Genomic DNA, 6,000 nt, shown 5'->3' with positions numbered 1-6,000 from the left:
ACAAACCTTGGACTTCCTTTTGTTTCTGTCCCCCCCCCCCCCCCGGTCTAGACTGTCTCTTAGCCATTTTACAGCCTATAATAGCTAGTTCTGATCTACTCTGTATCTCATTTATCCTGGTAACTATTCACCAGCTATCACACTTCAATGACATAACGAGTGTTGAAAACTAGAAGCAGAGATTCTTCACTTTGGATATGTTCTACTGAAAGTATATTGAAGTCTGAATAACAACAGACCTGGGAAACGTGTCCCCCAATGATTCGTATATTTAAGACTTGGCTCCCAGGATGTGGTGCCCTCAAAGTTGCTAAACACTTTTAAATGTAGAGACTCATGGGGGAAACTAATAGTCACTTGGAGGGCACGCCATGGAAGGGAATGTTAGGCCTCCAGGTTCTTCCTTTCCACTTCTCTTCTGTCTATAAGACAGAGATTCATGTACTCCAGTGGACTAACACATCTAAAGTAAACCTTCCTTCTTTTGTAAGTTGATGCTTTTGTAATGGTAACAGAATTCTGACTAATATCAGTGATAAGGACTAAAGACACCTATAATCTCCATCCTCCCCAGTGCTAGCTTCATGGCAGCACTGCCTCGGCCTGTTGGAGGTATTTGGAAGGAACAAGGAGTCCTTTGTTTGGCATCCAAGGCTACGTTCAGAAACAAGCACTTGATCATCAGACATGCCCCACAGGGCAGTGAGTTCTATACAGCAGATAGATTGCTGGTGAAATTTTGCAGGCTAGCTGAGAAAATAAAGAAGATGGCCATTATACACACAAATGAGCTTGCATAAGGCTTGCAATCACCCTGGTAAGAACAAAGATATTCTAAGGACACTTGAATCCCCTCTCTCTGGCTATTAGATTGCTGAAACAATGAACCCCCCAAAATTGGAATTTCCCCCGCTGGTCTTAGTCTTAGGAAAGGAACAGACTGGGACCCCGATGTCAACCAGAGAGTGAGCTTGTCTTCAGAAAGAGACTTCACAGAGTTCTGATGTTGTCAGACCACCTTACAAGAGAGAGGACCTGAGAGGCTGGTGATGGGCAAGAGCACACCTCACTGGAACCTGCAGTTATTCCTACATCCTTCCTTCTATTCAAACACTAGACTCATGTCAAAACCCCAAAGATAGACTTGTGCAGGGGTGGGGGTAGGGGGTGGAATCTCTATGGTCCTTTTCTCATGTATTGCCACATTGAATAAATCTCCCCTTTCTATTTTTCACTATTTTCTGTTTAATTGGCTTGTTGAGGATGGGTAGTCAAGCCTAACTTGTTAGGGCTTCCAGAACCCAGGACCCTAACAACTGTAGGAACAAGCTGATGTAAATCACTGAGGAAAAAAAAATGTTTCCTGTCTTGAAAACATTTTTAGGCAGTAGCAATCTTCTCTCTCAAAAAGGCCTTGAGGCCATGTGGGGTCAGAGCAACCAGAAATCAGCTGCTTCATAAGGAATTATCTTTGAAATAGGAGAAACAGAAAAGGAACCTCTCGGGATCCAAAATTCCAAGATTCACAGGCAGAACCGCACCGAAAGGGTTTATTTGCCAAAAGACTGCCTACCTGCCTGCTGCCTACTTACAGGTGACAGTCTTGGCAAGATGCTCAGGACACATATTGGCAATAAACAGAGAAGAAAAAAATGTTTGCATAAGCCACATAGATTCCCATGTCTATGTATCTGCCTGTCTGTGAATATATTTGAGTATATACACACACACACACATTCACACACACACACTTTCCATTACTTGTGTCAAGAAGAATTGATTGAGAACCTGGGCAAGGCTTTCAATTAATTACAAGCTCACATCAGCAATCCCATACTCCAAAGACTCAGGCAGAAAGCCATTCAGTGGTTCAAAGCAAGAACCCGTCTTATGAAACAAGACTAGCTTTTAGTTGTTTTTCTTAGGAGTCAGGGAATTTTAAACTATTTATTTATTTAATAACCTATAAAGTTACTGTTCCTATCTCAAATTAACTAATCTAAAAATAATTAATTATCTGCATCAAGATAATGAAGAGCTTACTGTAAAAACAAAGAAACATTTTCATTCTTTTTTTCTTTTTAAAGCTATTAGGAGAGCGGCTAAGAGTGGTGCCAAGTGCTTCTTTAATAAATTACATTCCCTTAGGAGACAGTGGGAAGTGGACGCAGCATCACACTAAAGATAATGGCTTTCTCCTTTCTCCCTTTCATTTTGTGTCTAAATAAAAAAGAATGAATGTGCAGTAAACGCTTTCTTTGGGAGCTACGAAAATTCCAAGAAGAAAACTGAACGTGAAAGTTGACATTATGTATCATTCATTCTTACACCCCCCCCCCCAAAAAAATAAAAGAAACAAGGAAGTATAGGGTCTCGGCGAATATATTTAAAATGCACTGTCTTATTTGTTTTTCCTTTTTAATTTAGGAAGCACTTAGAAAAATAAATTATACATTTCAGAACCCTTTTTAGAAGTTCACACCAAACCGAGAGAAAGATACAGTTCTTTCCCATAGGCTCCCAGTGGCGTGCTTCGTCTGTGTTACCATCTCTCTCTTCCAACAAAGTGACACATTTGTTTTGTATGATGAACCTACATTAGCACATCAAGGTCACCGAAGCCCATTGTTCACATCTGGGTCCCTCTGACGATTCTGAGAAATGTGTGACACATTCCACAACTGTACTATCATGCCCCAAAGATCCCCTGTACTCTGCCTACCCGATCTTGTCGTCACATGACTTATTTTTTTCTTAATTATTCTCCCAATTTGGCCAAAATTTTCCTGGCACTGGAATTGCATAGTTGGTTTCTCTTACCATAGCATGCATTATCTTTTTCAAGAGGCATCAGAGAAAATCCCCCACGCCCTTTGAGCTGGTGTGGTGGTGTGGGAAGGATCGCACACCGCAGCCTCTGGGACCCATACCACCCGTCTGCGCAAATTGCTTAGCACAAAACGCTTACTAAGTCTTGATTTCTCATCTGCTAAATGAGGGTCACAGTAGTTCGTTCCTATCCCACGAACTTGATTATGTTGCTGTGAGGATCAGGTTTTCTGAGAAAAGGAAGGAAGTAATCCCTCACAGGGTTGTTGTGGGGATTAAATGTGCAGTAGGTGAGGAGAGCTGAATATCACGCCCAGAACGTCCAGTACCGGGGGCTTACGATACGGTTTTTATTGTAACGCAACACGCGAGCCAAGAGGTTTCCATTTGACTACTCGAAGTCTCCACTCTTATTGTCAACCTTGCTCTAGGCATGATTTCTGCAAAGTGCGTCGGTAGAGTGCTGTTTTCTTCATAAACCAGTCAATGAGAGGTCCCGAGGGATCAGAAGGTGGGACGGTTGGGCTCCTTCTGTTCCTTCTGTGCCCATCTACAGTTTCCTTATTTCCACATTTACCTGTGAAGGCCAAGAAACCTCTTGACAAACTGCTGGACAACTGACAGCTACGGAATGACTGGTTTCCCTTAACTTCACTCTGATCTTTATTTTTACAAGAGATCTCTTAAATTATACCTGAAGGTAATTTTCAGGGTTTCTCTGTCCCCTGTCAGGAGAATGTATAATGTTCGACCCTCACATTAACTCACATTTTTATTTGTATGTAATTCAGCACATCAGGAGTTGAGAATCATAAGCAACCTTATAAAACCTTACAGATTGTTACTTAACAATTTGCCTACGTCCAACACTGCTCAGGACTTACTAAAATCTAACTTCTGGATTTTTTTCAGTGAAAAAAGCTTAATTAGTCAATCTGAAACTTATAACTCTGATTAAAATATGACAACTATGAGAAAGGCTGACCATAGGGCTGTGGAGATGGCTCAGGAACCAAACTCAGATCCTTGTCATGTAAACAAGAAGTTCTGCCAGTATGTACTAGCAATACCAGTACTGGGGGCGGGGGGGGGGGGTGGTGGTCAGAGACAAGGGAGGATGCTCAGGGCTTTTCTTAGCCCATTAGTCTAGCTCAATAGGTGAGTTCCAAGTTAGTAGAGAAACCTTGACTAGAGGAAGACACCTCCAACCTCTGACCTCCACACATATGAACACATACACAAGAAAGGATGGTCAATATTTCCTCATGTCTTATAATAACAAAAATGCAGCAGCAACAGTATCTGTAGGCGTTGTTTATTTATTGTGGGAGGCCACAGGCAATACTTAGCTTCTCATGTGTGAATTACACAACCTACCTATCACATTAGGCTAACTCTTTTAGCAAAATTCACATTTAAAGTTTTATGAACAATCAACAATAACATGTGTTTTGTTAAAAAAAAATTGCACTATACTTTATAAGAATGGGCCACCTCAATGTTTAATCTAAAAACCACGAAATAGAAGAAGGAAGAGGAGGAGAGAAAGAGGAAGAGAGAGAGAGGAAGAAAAAGAGGAGGATGGAGAGAAAGATAAAGGAGGATAAAAAGGAGAAAGAGGAGGAAGAGGAGGAAGAGGAGGATCAGGAGGAGGAAGAGGAGGAGGAAGAGTAAGAGGATGATGAAGAAGAGGATGAAGAGGAGGATGATGAAGAGGAGGAGGAAGAGGGGGATGAAGAGGATGATGATGAAGAGGAGGAAGAGGAGGAGCAGGAGGAGGAAAAGGAGGAATAAGAGTAAGAGGATGATGAAGAAGAGGAGGAAGAGGGGGATGAAGAGGAGAGGATGAAGAAGGGTAACAGAAAGATGAATACGGAGCTTACTTTAGTGATGCAGTGAGGCTATAAGGAGCGCGATCTCTGCAGAATATTCTGCAATAAAGTTACCTACCTTAGGCTTCAGTCGAACTCTAGCTGACATTTGGTTTGGTGCACCATGAAGATTCTAGATGTTTCCAGAGCTGTTTCTACAAACTCCTTTGATTTTTTTTTTAAAGTAATACTCTCCACATTTATAGTATTCTGTAAAAAAATAATTTAAAAAGTTTCAAGTGTAACTAAGCATCCCTACATAGTAAGTTAAGTAAGTAAAGTACTGTATGTCAACAAAAAATATATTTCAAAACTAGAATGGTTTTGAAAATTAACATAAAATGGGAAAATAAGGGCTAGAGAGGCGGCTTTAATGGTTAAGACTGCTCAGTGCTCGTTATAGGGAACCTGGGTTCCGTTCCCAGCACCCATGTGGCAGCAATCAACCATCTATAACTCCAAGTCCAGGGGACCCAGCATCCTCCTTTGGCCTCCATAAATGCTACAGGAACATGGTTCCCAGATATACACACAAGCAAACACTCATATGTGTAGAATTAAAAACAAACAAACAAGTCTTTAAAATGTGAGAAAAGCCTTAAATACTAAGAATGTCTTTATACACTGATGTTTAATGAGATTGGCACTAGCAAAGCTGGAAGATTTGCTTAATGGAAACTGATGGTACCGTATCAAGGTAAAGCATAGCACTATACTGCATTGGTAGATTTTACAAACCTGTTAAAGCAAAACAGAGCCAGACCTGGCATAGGGCTACATCACCAGTTGGGTATGATGCTGAGGCAGGTGGAGAATGAGTTTCAGGCCTACCTGAGATCACAAAACCTGGGACACTGAGTGAAAGAACCCCTATCTCAAAATAAAATATTCAAAAAGAGATAAGAGAGTTCAGTGATAGAGGGCTCACTGAGCATGCCCAGGCCCTGAGCTGCAGAAAAAGAAAAGAGGAAAACTTAAAGTGAGTTTATAAATTTAAAAGGCTAGTTTAATATTTAGTTGAGAGACACAAATATATACCGATGATATGGAGTCAGTTTATGTATTACCTGACATGCTAAAATATATTCTCAAAGCAATTTTCTTTGTTTAAAATATGTATTTATTAGCTCTGAGAATTACATGCATTTATTTTGATCATATTCATCCTCCTCCCTCATCTCCTCCCAGATTGACCTGCCCATTCCGTACCCACACAATGTTCTGTTCTCATTTAACCAAACAGAACGTGGAGTCCTATTAGTGCGCGACCATCCTGGGGTGTGCCCTCTGAGCAGTTTCC

At 41.0% G+C, this 6,000-nt stretch overlaps 1 long non-coding RNA gene across 1 annotated transcript in view; it reads right to left on the bottom strand.

Annotated features, from left to right (window-relative positions):
- Positions 1 to 2,336: 2,336 nt before the first annotated feature.
- The window catches only part of LOC143438179 (uncharacterized), a 79,397-nt gene continuing 75,733 nt past the window's right edge, over positions 2,337 to 6,000 (bottom strand). Inside the window, exons 2-3 of the long non-coding RNA XR_013107179.1 lie at positions 4,780 to 4,910; positions 2,337 to 3,406 (exon numbers count right to left, since the gene is read on the bottom strand). This is a non-coding gene — a long non-coding RNA (uncharacterized LOC143438179). The remainder of the gene's footprint in view (positions 3,407 to 4,779; positions 4,911 to 6,000) is intronic.

Source organism: Arvicanthis niloticus, chromosome 24 (assembly GCF_011762505.2).
Source record: "Arvicanthis niloticus isolate mArvNil1 chromosome 24, mArvNil1.pat.X, whole genome shotgun sequence".
In the NCBI taxonomy this organism is placed as follows: domain Eukaryota; kingdom Metazoa; phylum Chordata; class Mammalia; order Rodentia; family Muridae; genus Arvicanthis; species Arvicanthis niloticus.
The sequence above is the reverse complement of the archived record's forward strand: the minus strand, read 5'-3'. Positions and strand labels throughout refer to the sequence as shown.